This window comes from Helicoverpa armigera, chromosome 4, assembly GCF_030705265.1.
Source record: "Helicoverpa armigera isolate CAAS_96S chromosome 4, ASM3070526v1, whole genome shotgun sequence".
NCBI classification, from domain to species: Eukaryota; Metazoa; Arthropoda; class Insecta; order Lepidoptera; family Noctuidae; genus Helicoverpa; species Helicoverpa armigera.
In genome coordinates, this window is record NC_087123.1 from 12,383,240 (window position 1) to 12,399,050 (window position 15,811).

The window sequence follows — 15,811 nt, forward strand, 5'->3', positions numbered from 1 at the left end:
CTCAAATATAGTAGCAATAACAGCCATATTTATTTAAACTACCCAAAAATAAAACACTATTGTTTGATAGATTTTTTGAGATTTGTTTGATGTTTGTTGAATGCAGAATAAGAATAGTTCTCGATTTGGAACTTAATGTATCGAATTTAGATAATGTTCTCGGGTAAAATATAAATTTATTTTTTATATCAGCAGGTGCTTTTCATCGGCACTGATATACTAAAGAAGTATCTATTGAAAGTAAGTACGTACTAAATTCGGAATCAGCTGGATCGTTTAAAAAAATAATTTAATTTGGTACCTATCACAGAAACTCATAAACTCAAACGATGTAAAAACAACAAACAAATACGTATAAACATCAAAAATAGGTACGTGTGTACAAATAGTTAACGTTGTGCATGATATTTCATGTTTGTTGCTGAAATGACTAAAAACTTCCTTTTCGAACGTTCCATATACATTTTATGTAAAAATGTACAGCCAATTAAAAATCAATTAACAACGTTTGAGTACAACCATTTAAAAAGGTAAACAATTTCGCTGCATCATTTCACACTGTTTCGCAAAAAGTTACTGTAAAAAGCATTTACTTCAGTTTTTGCTCATTAAAAATGACATCATTCTATTGTGTTGGAAATGAAATACATTAAGTGAATAGTGGAAAATGCAGTGAAATGCGCTGTCGTTTGCTTACGTTAATTTCCACTGCTGGTCTGTTAAATAGTAAAGATTTTCTGTAATATTTAGTTGCAATTGCAACGACAATTTGTCCTTAAGTTTTTAATTTTAAAATATTAGAAAAGCTCATTATAAACATGTGTTGGATTCCTTATTGGAAAGTTATCATTGTAGCATTAGCAGTGATTGCATTACTGAATTTTCAGGTTTACCTTTAAAACCCACTGTACTCTAATGCTATTAGTTTAAACATTCACCTAATTATTATTTACGTTACATCTCCTTTCATCATTAAATGCCGACGCATAGTTATCTATTTTTCGTCCACGTTACTCACGCATTCAAAAGAAGTACTTTACTACACAAAGTAGTTACACCCATAAAACTAAAACTGTAAGCGTTACAGTAAAAACCAATGAATTTATTGTGTAAACATGCATTAAGAGTTACCTAGTATGCCGTAAATCCGTAGTAACCGGTGTTTGTTTCGCTATATTTATTAAAATTTAATTTGGACGATTAGGCATGGGCGAAGCTAATTTGTTTGTTTACCGAAACTTGGAATGCGAGAATTCGCCGTTGTTTAGAAGTTTTTTAATAAAATTTAAAGGGTTGGAACAATGCGAGCATGTGTTCGTATTGGTTCATTATTCGCGTGGAATTTAATTAATATACGGATGTTTTGATCATTGACAAATGGCGCCTTATAAGCACCTGATACATTTTGTAATTTTAACTCTATAGTTGCTGACGACTTTAAGCCTGTCATATTGCCGCAACAATTTAAATTCATTCCGATTTGAAAATTGAAATCTCTTTTTTCCCAATTATTGCGGTTGAGGCAAGGGGATAATTTCATTTCTTTTTTTGCGAAATTTCCTTTGAAATACTTATTGTCTGTTTCAAAACAATTTAGTTAATTTACACATTGATAGCTTGCCACACGTTTCATGACCATTAAATTAGAATTTAATTTTGTGGTATAATACGAAAATACGTAAGTCATACTTTGAACATATTTCATAAAGTTTTACTGCATTATGATTAAAGTAAATTTTAATGGAGTGTGCAGCTTGGAATTTTGAAAAGGTTTTTAACTTTTCATGGATTATTATCCACGTAATCATTTATACGTAGATTTATGTTAGGTTTTGAGAACTACATTTATCATGCCAATAGTAGAATTCACCATTCTCACTGTGAGTGTGGCAGTAATCAGTATTTTCTTCACGTGTAGTGTGAAAGTGGTTAAAAGGTTTTTGATAGATTCAACCTGCATGAAACACTGAACTGATTAGAAAAGCGATAACTATTGATAGCCCAAAGAAATGTATGAAAAAAAAAAGACAGTAATAACTGACCTTTATTGTTTGAGATAGAAGCCGAATAATGCTACAGGTTTGTATGAAAAACTTACAGTAATAATAAAATATTCAATGTCCCTTAAGCTAAATCCTATGTATGTCATAGAGGGAAGTATCCAAGAGTCAACAATAAAAAAGTCCTAAAAGATGATGATATGTCTAATCCCTCTACAGTCGTATGCCAAACGCATCCAAGCTGCATTGCGCTTAACCAATCAATCTTTTACTTGTATTGCACGAGCCCTCGAGGGAGAACATCCATTTGAGATTGCAGTGTTGCATTCAGGAATTGTTTCCTCAATGTTCCATTCACAATTATTGTTTAGGCGTTTTGATTGAAAAAGTAGAGATTAGTTGATTATTGTTGGCTACATATTTGTATGTAAAATAGATTTATTAGGTAATTTATATTTCTTGTACAGAATACAGTTTAAATTTTTAACCAAGTAAAGTATAGTTCAGGCCAACTTTAAGACGGTTCGAACGTTGGAACGTTGTGTGAGTGGCTGCATTTACACCTTTTTTAGATGTAATCGGGTCGGAGACGTGTGCAAGAGGTAGGCATTGCCACGGCATTGTACACGGAAGTTGGTTGTGAGTCGCCATTAGGTATGGTGACAACTATATAATACTTTTTTGCTGACTTTTTAACTCAGCAGATATGATATTACTGGTTACTATCTACGTAACATGCTCACATAGCAACATTCTGTAATTTTATCCAATCTTTACCTACGATAAAGTAACGGGTGATTTTTTAAGAGGTATAGGATTTGATTTAAAAAAAAACACAAAAAATTTGAAAAATTGGATGAAATCTTTATTGGGATCGATAGAACGGTCAATATAATTTAATGTTTGAAGATGATTTCATGCAAATGCTGGCCGCGGCTCCGGTTTAGATGGCCCATTCGCAAGGCCCAATTTCGGCACACTCTCTCCAACATAACAGCCGGTATTTTACGAATAAATGCTTCAATATTGGCTCCCAGTGCGTCAATCGTTGCTGGGTTCTCCCTGTAGACATGAGCCTTAACATGGCTCCACAAGAAATAGTCCAAAGGCGTTAGATCACACGATCTAGGAGGCCAATTGACGGGCCCAAAACGTGAGATAAACTGTTCACCGAAGGCGGCTCTCAATTGGGCCATTGTTTCGCGTGTCGTGTGGCATGTGGTACCGTCTTGTTGAAACCGCATGTCAGGCATGTCCAATTCTTCCATTTTGGGCAAAAAAAAAATCGCCAATCATCACAGGTAGCGCTCGCCATTCACAGTAACGTTTCGGCCATTGTCGTCTTTGATAGTAAAATTTAATCATTTGCAAGCGTTGTTCGTTCGTAAGTCGATTCATGGGTAAATTATAGACCATACTGAACAAGTTTGACAATGACACAAGACACGATTCAGGCGTGATCTGTCCAAAACAGTGTTGCCAAAAAGATACCAGCAAAAAAATCACCCTTTATAACAGGAATCACTATAATCCGTAATACTATTTAGATAGCTTGACCTTTCATATCAATCAGAGTGATTACACAATATATTTCTATGGGCACGTAGCTCGTAAATATTTTAGTACAGTTGTCAATAAAAGGTATTGCTATTGAAACAATCGTGGGCTTCATCACCATAAACCCGCCGTGATATGTTTGCAGGTCTGGTAATGGGGTACAGTCGGGTACACAAGTCTTAGCAAAAGTACCTAATTTTGCTTTTATTTTATTTTAGTAAAACTTTGATTCCAGAAATTGAGACTTATTTTGTGAGGAAGATGTTTTGTATGTAACGTACGGGGACAATCAAAGAAATTACGATATTACGGGTAAGATGTCGTGAGATAAAATACCATGGAACAAAAAAACATGTTGCGCCAATCAAAAGTAAAATTGGGATAAGGGCAGAAGGACGATGGTCTCAATTTCCCAGAATTAATTACATAAATGTCCTCTACATCGTATTTTTAAAAATTCAGAACAAACAACCATAATTTTGAGCATGTTTAGAACAAAAATATTTTCAGCTTGAATACGTTTCATTTTCTTTTTTTTGTTGGAAATAAGGAAAAACGGAACGCGTTTAATTAGATTACTTTTACTTAAGGTGAGCTGACGATCGACTTGTAGATCGTTTTTATTCAATTTGAGCATAATGACATTTAGCGATTAGATTTTGAACGAAGTAAAGGTAGAATGGGAGTTCGTTAATCCGATTATACCTAAGTCAATTTTAAATACGTAGCAGTTATTTAGTGATGTCAATGTACCTAAACTTATCTTGCAAATAAAATATTTTTTACATGGAACATAGAAATGATTTATTGTTACCGGCTGTCAAATAAAGTACTTCTAACTGAAATGACAGCCGGTTTTGTCTTAGGCTAAACCATGCATCATCAGTTATTATTACTACAAAAATCTCAAACACTTTTGTGCTCGTCAGTCCTTGATATACAAGACCTCATTAGCACTATATTATCATAGCTTTGATAGACCCATAATAAATTAATGTAATACAAATTAATTCGTAATGGCACACCTTTTAATTACTTTTATTTACGTTCGCTATTTTGTTCTGACGTAAGTGATAAATTCTTAATTCATTGGTAAACTATACATTACGCTTAAGTTAAATATTGACTATTAAATACTATTAATAATGTGTCTATTAAATTCACATGTGAAGTACGATTATAAAAAGTTGGTATAATACTTCCTATTACACCAACTCTTTATCATGTCACTTATCACAATTCTTTTTATTCTTCACAGTTCATACTGAAAAATAATATTTGTTAATCACCTCACAGTAAGACATGCTAATCTTATAAACTAGAATATATACATGCGTAATTTTGTCTGAATGAATTACAAACATCTATGCCTACAAACTGTCGCGTTTATAATACTAGTAGATTAAGATACATTAAGGAAACATATTATTATATTCTAACCATGCGTGCAAAATAGATCCCCCGAGACAAAGGTCTATAAAATCCAAACAATAGAACACACCTTTATAAACTTTATACGAAATTAACACATTAAATAATGATGTTTCAACATAAAATGTACGAAATTATTTACTTTCCCTCGTCATACTAACCGCATAAAGTAAACATATACCGCCTTACCTACTACAAAAACTTAAATATCTGCTGAATACTTGTCTAAAATAATTGTGGCTGCAAAACGGACCTTATCACAACGTCATCTGTATCTGTGTTAGACAAGTGTTCAACAAACGTTTAAACGTTATTGTGGTACGACGTTATAGAACTATGTATGTAGATGATCCAACTAGCTTATAAAAGGCAGTTTAAGACAATGTTATATGCTGGAAGGTTTTATGATGACAAGCTCTAGTAATGCCCATGCCACCCATGGGATAAACTATACCTTTTAGAAACATATCTAAGGTTTCATAGTTGCATATTATTTAATAAGGTTAGTATAAGGTGGTCAAACATTTTATGGGAAAGCGTAAAATGAAGTCTGAAAGTACAAAGGTCGTGGCATTATTTTTATAGGTTTTGTTTACGTGATACCTATTAATTTATTTCAATTCCGATTCCAAGTCCGATTTATAGCTATGTTTTAAAGTAGCTACTTAAACCAAAATCATTTAATGATAGTGCAGATAGAATATAAATGAATTCATTTAGAATGAAGTGTCGATTTCTATTAGATATTGCACATTACTGCTACAATACAAAATAATACTTTAATAGAAGAAAATAAAATGCAATCGTAATATAAGGGCAAGTGTACACATATTTATCAATCAGTTTATTATTTAAACTTGATTATCTATTTTTAAAAGCATGAAAAAGTACAATGCACTTTGTGGCGAATATTTTTACATACTTTAATTTATGTTAACAAATATTTAGCTCAAACGTAAACGCAAAAATTGCACGTTCATATTAATCTAGAGCTTAAGAAAGACATTAATATAGGCTACTTTTATGTGGGTGCAAGAAGTTCTTCCCTGCATTATAAAAAAACAACTACGTAGTCCCATTTCACAATACATGCAAAGCTTTACAAAGATTATTAAAAACGTTTTACATACGTGATCTCTTATTCCCACATGACATGAACAGGACAGACAATATACCGATCAGTGCGTTCGCTCTGCGATCAAATATTCGAATACTTTATTTTATTCAAATACTTTATTTACTCGCTGAAAAAGCATAAGTGTTTTACAGTGTCAGAGGTCCCGACTTATAATCTTCCCGAAGGAAAGATCACATCAGATACTTTAATGGTTTAACGTACATTTTGTTCGCGAACAAAGAATGTGTAAATACATCATTGTTTCACTGTACGCTAAGTTATTTGAGTGGTGCACCGTATACACTTTCAATTTCTTCAAAATACATATAACTGTTTTTCAAACAGGTTGCTGAGTAATTATTCATACAAGTATATAATTTAACACTAAAATTTTGTTTTGGTACTATCAAAGTCGTTGAACATTAAACATAAGCAATTTCAGTCGACATAGTCACAAAGCATACATAAGTCTAGAAATACATACCTATAGGTACATCTGTTTAGTAAAAAATCTAGAGAATTTTAAATATCCCTTATGACCTTTGACCTTGAAATCGAGGCAAAGACTTGGAGATTCCATATCGGTTGAGCTAATAAGGTCCCAAGAGGTTCAAACCTACGTGTAGTGCGAAAAAGAGGTTTTAGAAAAAAGGACTTAAGTTTTATAACGCGAAGAGAATGTTAAGCATGCTCTTCATAATTTAATAGTGACCGTCTAGGAGCGTGACGCGATGCGCTTTTAAATAGAATTGCCATAACTTTATCTACAATAGATATTTCTCTACAATACTTTCTACATAATTTTGGATTCAATAGCGTTTTCTTGAATATTTAAAGCTATGGAAAATATCAGCCTGAATAAATACTTTAATTATTCCTTTCCCACGATATACGCGTGGTTAGGTATACACCTTTGATTAGACTGAATACCACACACAGCTTAATTTTACATAGGATATTAAAATAAAACTATTGTTAGGGATCTATCAGACAGAGAACGGTCAGTTTTGCGTTCGAGCTACTACTACTACATACTTCTACCGCGTGACTGCTTGACCGCTCCCTGTCTGATAGATCCCTACGGATTTTATAGCAGTTTCGTTTTCGTTTAAGGTTCAGATCCATTCTGATATTCACGTAAGTGTCAGAAATCAACATGTTTATGTATGATAGCAAAAAAATAAAAATAAACCGAACATTCAGTATGTAGACACAAGCCAACAAAACTTCCCTATTGCCCCTATTTCTGAACTTGTAGTTAGAATATTCTAGACGTCTTCGGAAACTTATTCTTCGCTTAGCATTCGATTTAGCCTCGTTTCAAGTCCAACGTGCATTTAGATTGCCAACGTCTTATGTCACTGCCATCTTCTGCTTTCAAGAAGACTTTATCGAGTGATTGGTGTTCTGCATTGCAAATAGTAGAATTCGAATTGAACATGAATGATGTACCTAATTCGATAAATGGTTTACTATAGGAAATGGTGATGACAATTTCTTCTTACCTACTTGCCCATTCTTGTGGCTTTTAGGTAAGTATACTAGAAAAATCCAAACTTCGAAAAATGTTAATATTATCTTTAATTTCTATAGAAAAACTGAAACGACAAAATTATAAAAGATCTGAAAAAAGAAACAAGTTGAACAATCACAGACTTGAATTTGAATATCTCTGATGATCTTTTGACCTTGTTCAGCCCCGGAATCAAAATTATTGAACAGACAATCTGAACTAAAATGTAGCATTAATCTTATTCTTTCAGAAATATTACAATACCAATGGCGGATATCTAAAAGCTGAGAATTTCACTCCCTATTGATGTTATACAAAGGATCTAATATCAATGATATGGGTTACGCATTTACAGCAAAATTATCGATAGAAGATCCATTCTATGACCTAGAGTTACAACATGACCATTGACCATTCTCTTCGATATACAATATTTTCCCGTATCCCAATTTGATTTGGAGTCTGTGCAGCATAATTTCTCCTTCCATACTTTTCTATCTGCCGTCATCTCACAAGTAACATTCGTTCTAACCATATCGACTTTCACACAATAGTCTTCCACTATAACCGTCCACGTTTCTTTAATACCTTCCTCATAACATGAGTCTCATTCCTCTATGTCACATGCCCATACAATGACAGCCGGTTTTCTAGCTTTTGTATAAGTGAACCTTCTAAACGGTTCCTGTATAATTTCCAACCCACGTATCTCACATTTCCATTCAATATCGTGGAATTGAAAATTCTATTGTGGTCGCAGGCCTAGTGTCGAAATATTACCCTGTTTAGTTTTCTCTGAGCGATTGATTATTGCCTTGTGTGCCTGACTCATTTGCAAAATGGCTACCTATTTAGAGCTGCAGATGAAACTGGCTATTCAAGTCCAGTCTGTGATATTTGCGTTATAGGTCGTGGAAATAAATAGGGGGTTTTGAAATAGAATGTCGCTTATGCAAATAGATTCTGCATACTGTCGTTTTGTGAATGTATGTTAATGTATTTTATCTTTGGTGAGAAATGTGACAAATGCCAATGTAGCTTTGACCCATTAACCAACTCATATCATATGTTACCAATTATTGTATTTGTAACTTAGTATGTTTATCTTTGTCACTCTTTTACGCAAAAGGGCAGAACGGGCTTTGATTAGATTAATACGTATAGCTTTATATATGAGGTAGAATAAATTTTTTGCAACTTTTGATCCATGTGCGGGAAATCGTATGGCCATCGATTTTTTGTTCGGGATTCCAATCAAACATGAAATACCTAAATTAGTATTAGAAATAAAGCAAAAAGAAGCAATATTAAACGTTTAAACGTAATTAAGCACACTTTGTATTTAACTTCGTAAAAAGATAAAAAAGTTAGGCGAATTCTTTACAAATCACAGTTAATCAGCAATCAAAGCTTTTGTGTACAGTAGAAGTTTATAGTTTCAGTTAGTTAGTAATTATTATAATGACTTGAACTCTACAAAGACTTTTTAAATTGTAAAAAAAATAATATTTTACTTAACAGAAAAACGAAAGCACTTGTATAGCACTGGTATGTACCTACTCAGCTACATCCGGTTACACTGGAAGCCGACCCCAATATAATTGGGAAAAAAGGTTCGGAAGATGATGACTTAACTGAAAAACAAAGATGCAGTCCGTAATTTTTGATTCATTGTATGACCTCCAAACATTACAAACAAAGTTGGAATCAATAATTTAATAGGATTCCAGGGACTTAGGTAAGTGCGGCAGCTCAATGATGATGATGATGTCCTCCTAGACGATTCCGTCGACGGCGACACCCTGGCATATATCGGCAGTTTGGTTTCGTTCATGGGCTCGTACATGACTCGCGAAACCAAACTTTGCCTTGAACACGCGGTCACAAATAGCGCAGTAGAGTTGCCCTTGCGCATTGTAAGTGTAGGTATAGGAGGGCTTGGGGCGGGATTTTTGGAGCTGGCGTTTAGCGTCTAAGGCTTCGAGACGCCGCTGTTCAAAATCCAGTACGCTCTTATGAACAGCTCTGCGCCACTCAGGTCTTTGGGTCGCTACTTGTTCCCATGAGGTTATGAGATGTACAGCACACAAAATATCCACGGTAAGCGCAGATTAACCCATTAACCGATACCCATGAACCGTATTTATTCCTAGAAATATTTTTTGGCTATAAAAAAGTACAGCTTCCATATTAAATAGCAGATTACTTAGTACTCCCAGTTGATAAAAAAAATATTACCAAAAAAATCCGTTATACCATTTAGAGTACCAGCACACTGAAGCCTAAATATTCGGCCTACAGTTGGTCCAGTCATCATCATCATCCTCCGAGCCTTTTTCCCGACTAACCGGATGCAGCCGAGTACCAGTGCTTTACAAGTTGGTCCGATCATGGCTGGAAAAAAAAATATTTTAAGAAAATCGTTTAGTTCGTCGTAAGAATTTAGCTAGTTTTTAGTCATTCTAATACCGGCTAAATGCCTAATCGCCATCATGTGCATAATAAAATGATGATGTCCATACTGATTTATGACCCCTAACAAACTATTGGCCGACTAAAATTTGCTGTGCGCGAGTACTCTTAGCACTAAAAAAGAGAAATCTAATAATTTTAAATTCGCTCACAAACGGAAGTAAACATCATCTATCGAACAAACATTTGCATAAACATTCACAATGAATACAAGAATACATTTTTAATACATAAATATGATCGTAAAGTCATGTAAACATTTCAGTTACAGCTTTCAGTCAGTCGCGCGCTAGCCTGGCGTCCGAACCGACGCGTTGCTGTGACGTCATCGAAGTTTCACGAAAAAAAAGTTTTTTGTATAGAAAAAAGTTGCTTTCTGTGTTCAGTGAATGATACTGTGTATGTTCAAATTAGTTTTCCTGGATTTAGAAGTTTTTGAAAAAATATAAAACTTTTTTTTGTTTAATTTTTTTTGAAAGTGGTGTTATTCAAACAAAAAAAAAGTTTATAGAAACTTTCTTGCTTATTTATTTTTATTAAAAGTGATTTTGATGGTTTGAAAAGTGACATACTTTTTAAGTGAAAGAGGTATTTATATTTTTACATATATTTTTAGTTAAATATTGCAACGTGGATAAATGGTCTCTTCGGTATTAAATATCAAATTACAGTTAAGCAAAAAAAAAAACAGAAAGTTAGTTCTGATATCTCTAAAGCTCAATAGTTGAGCTTTAACTTTGACGTCTCTTACTTAAGTTCAAAACTAAATAAGGCACAGAATTAATGCAAATGAGAGAAGAATACCCTAAAAAGAAAATAAAAACAACTAACAATAATTTGAGATTATAGATTTCATTATTTTACCAATCAAAGCTGATGGAAATAAAGTTTAGATTTAAAAAATGCTATCGCCTGCGAGATATTTCAGTCAAAAGGAATTAATTCATCAACCCACACTGCGTTAGTCTTCGCTACACAGAAAAATATTTCAATGTAAAACAAAATAGACACAAAATATTTCAATTCCGCCAACCTTTTCTATCAACATGATTTAAACAAACCAATTCTAACCTTGTTCTTTATAAAGCGATTATGCAAGTATCGTAAAAAACAACTTTCTTCTAAATCAATTTAATAGCTAGATTTTAATTACTTTTCCATATGTTGCCGTTGAACAATCAAACAGTACTAGAGATATATTCCATTGTTTGACGTATAAAACCTATTAAAATCTAATTTTCAAGTGTTAGTTTCCATGCAGGTTTGAGATTAAAGAAATAGTTTTACAATGATTATAATAAATCATCGGAAAGAACAAATATTTGTATAGGATTTTATGCATTTAAGATTTATGTCTGTTAACGCATTTGCAGTTTGGAAAATTCTTTAGACAGGTTGCAAAATTCACGTGCAATCTTACTTTTATAGTGTTATTCGCCTCCGGGATTCTGCACTAACTCTGTTACGAAGCTTCTCTCTTTTTAAACCGCAGTTTTAACAAGTTTATTATATGGACGGAGTGACAGCCAGAGGTATGAAAATAAAGTTTTGCACTGCATCAAGTGCTTGAAAGTGTCGTCAGTTTTATTTGCGTTGCTTTGTAAAATTTTTACATGTTACTGTAAAGTTTGGGTCAGGGAACTTTAAGTTGTTTTTATTTAGACAATGACAAAAATTGCGGGTTTCCATTTGTATATGGCTCTCATCTATACTAAAAAAATATAGAGGAAATACTTTTTTGTTTGTACCTTAAAAGCTCCGAAACTGCTGAACCGATATGAAGTTACACTCTTCCCGAGTCACATGCCTAATTTATCTCAGTACCTATAGGCAGTAGTTACCACTGGGCGTGGGTGAAACAATGGGAAATCGGCTAGTCCTAAATATATAATAACTAGGAGGCGGAAGATTAGTCCACCACTGACATACACAAAAAAATGGAAAACGAGTTATGACACAAAATAGAATTAATGTATACCTAAATCCCTATTAACAACCCAAATATTTTGAATTCAAACGAAGTAAACAATTTAATCCATACAGATTTCACATAATAGTAAACGTATTTAAATGCTTTTATTAGCTCTTAATTAAATTAATAAAATTGCAATACCAACATTACACAGAATTTCATTGCATTCATCATAAAATAAATAATTATTTCGATATTGCAAAAGTAATTATTACCTACTTTTGGTGACCAGATAACTGATGCTGTGACTGCGTAGTAATATATAGTCTTGATATACAAAATAGGCTCATTACATGCTTGTCTTTATATTAGTCTTTAAACCCCAAAACGAATAGTCAAATATGTAACTTTTCACAAATTATGCCCAATTATTCCGAAAGGATCATGGTCCTTACCTACCATAAGCCTAAGGGGATGATTACTCTTCTGTGAATTGTCCTTCCCATACAATCATTTGTTTCAAGAAACCTCCCACATACTTTTTTATTTTGTTCAAAGTCATGAATCTTAAGAAATTGATAATCCAATTAGAGTTGTGTCCACGTCTACAATAAGGACAATCTCTCAAAAACTCCCACGCTTCGGAAACATTCACCCAAATGTATTAGCTTTCACCCGCGGTTTCACCCTACTAGGGAGGGAACTACTTCACAGGTCTTGCATATGAAAAGTATCTTATATGTTATTAATATATGCCAAGTTTAATTGAATCCGTCCAGTGATTTTTACGCGAAAGAGATACAAATATTACATACCGTATATCCTTACAAACTTTTGCATTTACAATATAAGCAAGTTATTTGAAGTAATGAAGCTTAAGAAATTGGTAATCTAATTGGCGTTGTTAAAAACTCCCACGTTACAGAAACATTCACCCTGAAGTATATTGTGCAGTGAACTTCTATTCATTTAATTCATGTAGCTTCCAATAAAATGTCCCTTCATGAACACTCTTATCAGGATTTTATTAAACTCAATATTAAAGTACGTAAATAATTTCTGCAAGGAAAGGTGTGAGGAATGTGCCCAACAGAAAAAAATGCTGTAACAATAACTTCGGTAGGTTGTAAAAAGTTAAACAAATAGGTAAGTACTGTAAGCGACTTACTTAGGAATTTTACATTTGTCTTGTCATAGTTTAATTACATGAGCTTTTAGGTGAGCAAAACTTACAAGAAAGGCCTAAGATATTGGACATAAGGAATTTAGATTATACATACATATATTTTTTCTTGTCAATATGACATAACACAATATAATTAATGAGTACATAATCAAATACCTATCTTATCATGAAATACGCAATAACGAAATTGCTTTTAGTGAAAAAAGTTTTGGTATTTGTGATTAATTTCTCGATCATAACACAAATAGGATTTTTTTAAACTGACTTCTTTTTAATATCTATAACTTCTTATAAAATACCGGGATATTGTCAATACGATTACATAGTTAACTAGATATTTTTCGTAGTCTTTAACGTTTATTTGCTGACATTACCCCAGCATAAATGGCTGCCATTTATTCATACTTAAGTAGCTACTTTTTTATAGAACTCGTATTTTTTATATATTTTGTGTTACCTGGATGTAACAGCTGTGCCCAAGTGTGTTACGATCGTCGAATCACGAATAGGTGGTCTTTTTCCCAATACTTATATCTTGCCAATAATATACTTACCGCGACAGTTTGTGAGGATGTACATATGTTTGTTACTCTTTCACGCTCTTTCTTTTTTGACTTTGACTTTACTTTTTATCCATGAGTGAAAAGCACTGTCCCGGACGCAGGTGAAATCGCGGGCGGAGGCTAACTATTCATAAAATGAAAAAAGTTGTACAGGAATCAATAAAATCTACGAACCGGAATATACGATATTTCATCAGAATGTAATACGACGATTCCCGTCACGATTGTCGTGTTCTCACAGAATTCGGCTCATCGGGTCGTATTGTCACCCTATTTGCGCATTCCTGTGTCCGGTCCACGGTGATTCATGGAAAAAGGGTTACAAATGTTTAGCGGTTTCAGATACGGAATTCGGAAGGGTTTAGTTGCTAATGTATTTTAAATGCGTGTAAGTTTGATTTAATTTTGGTAGTTTATTTTTTATTTTTAAAGTTATCTAAAGAATTTGTTAACTTCATTCATGAAGTCACATGGCGCTCCAACTATGAATCACTACATACATAGTAGAAAAATAAATATTCAGCTGAATCATTTTTGAACCCAACACTCCTGAAGAAGTTAGTGAAACTACTTCTCCAGGACTGTTGGCACGTACTTTAGTTGGAAAACTATGCACTGAGGCGTTTTAGGAATTCTGAGGGGACGGCGCGTACGCAGTCCCCACTACCAAAAATTACGCATCCGAGTTATCCACATTAGGGATAATCGCAGGGGTCAACCTATCCGCAGTGCAATGGATAGACCTCGCCCTGGGGGAACCGCCTTCTTGATCACGGTATCCCCTATGCCAGGTAAGTATGAGTTCACTACAGTACGGCGCGAGGGTCGTTCGACGGCGGAGAATCTTAACACCGCGATTCAGAAATGTGACGTCATTGCACAGTGACATCTATCTGTGTGTTTGCGAACCAATCTCAGTGGCGCCCTCTGGTGGGTTTTCGGTGTAACGAGAGCTTCTGATAAGGGGAAAAGGAGCTTTTGCTAAGGTCGTGAAGGGTGATTTTGTATGATACTACAACACTACAAAATAAGGGTACAAGTGCCGCGTATTTAATTTTACTGTTTTCTCAATCGTTACTTTCAGTACATTTAGAAAAAGGTTCATGATTTACCTTACAGAAAACAAACAGATGATTATAATATTGTATCATAAATATTTTACTTTCAAACAAAAAACAATAACCACGTTAAACAAATAAATACAAACAGATACATTTTCATGTAGATAGTATCGAGTAAAAAAAATACGAGTAACTTAGAACCTTGATATTTCAGAGGGAGTAAGTTTGAGCAAATTAATCATGAGCAGGTGTGCACAGTTATCATCACTGTGCCCAAATTACCTGCTAATAGTTCCGGGTTATATAAACACACATCCATAATATTATGATATTTATGATGTGTTATTCTCCTGTCTTGGAAATATAGTTTTGTATTTACATTTAGTGTCATCGTCACTTGTATTTCTTATGTATTGTTTTTGAGGGCTTAAATAAAACCGTTTGTTAGACAATAGTTTTAGTTACTTAGGCCTACATTTCGATCGATACGTTTCTAGAACCTATACAGGTTGTATTGTACGAGTATTAACGGGTATATAGGTACGTCAGAAAAAATGAATCGTGACATTGAAACAAATGAAATATGTATTTCTAATAGTACGGTACTACTGTCTACTGACTACTGGGTACTAATATCTACTTTTGATTAATGATTATTGTTCTGGTAAAAAAATAGAAAAAAGTAAATCCATTATTACTTCTATGTAATATTAAAATCCTTTCACATGAATTATAAGCGTGTATTCACTGCTCATGTAATTTTAATCCACTTTAATTGGATGGCGTTGATACGCGGAAAAATTTAATAACCACAAATCCGTAAAGCACAATATTCTTTGAGCATTAAACTACATTAATATAATGTACAGTAATAATGAAAATTATGCTTTTAAAACTAGAATTTTATTATGTTGGAAAGTTTAAAATTTGATGTATGTTCGCATGTACTGAAATATTATATAGCAAACTACCTAGCTCAAAAGTAGATTATTATTTTAT

General features: G+C 33.5%; 1 non-coding gene across 1 annotated transcript; it reads right to left on the bottom strand.

Annotated features, from left to right (window-relative positions):
* Positions 1-14,387: 14,387 nt before the first annotated feature.
* On the bottom strand, positions 14,388-14,550 carry LOC135116890 (U1 spliceosomal RNA). Its single transcript, XR_010276453.1, has one exon. It is a non-coding gene; the product is annotated as a U1 spliceosomal RNA (small nuclear RNA).
* Positions 14,551-15,811: the final 1,261 nt, after the last annotated feature.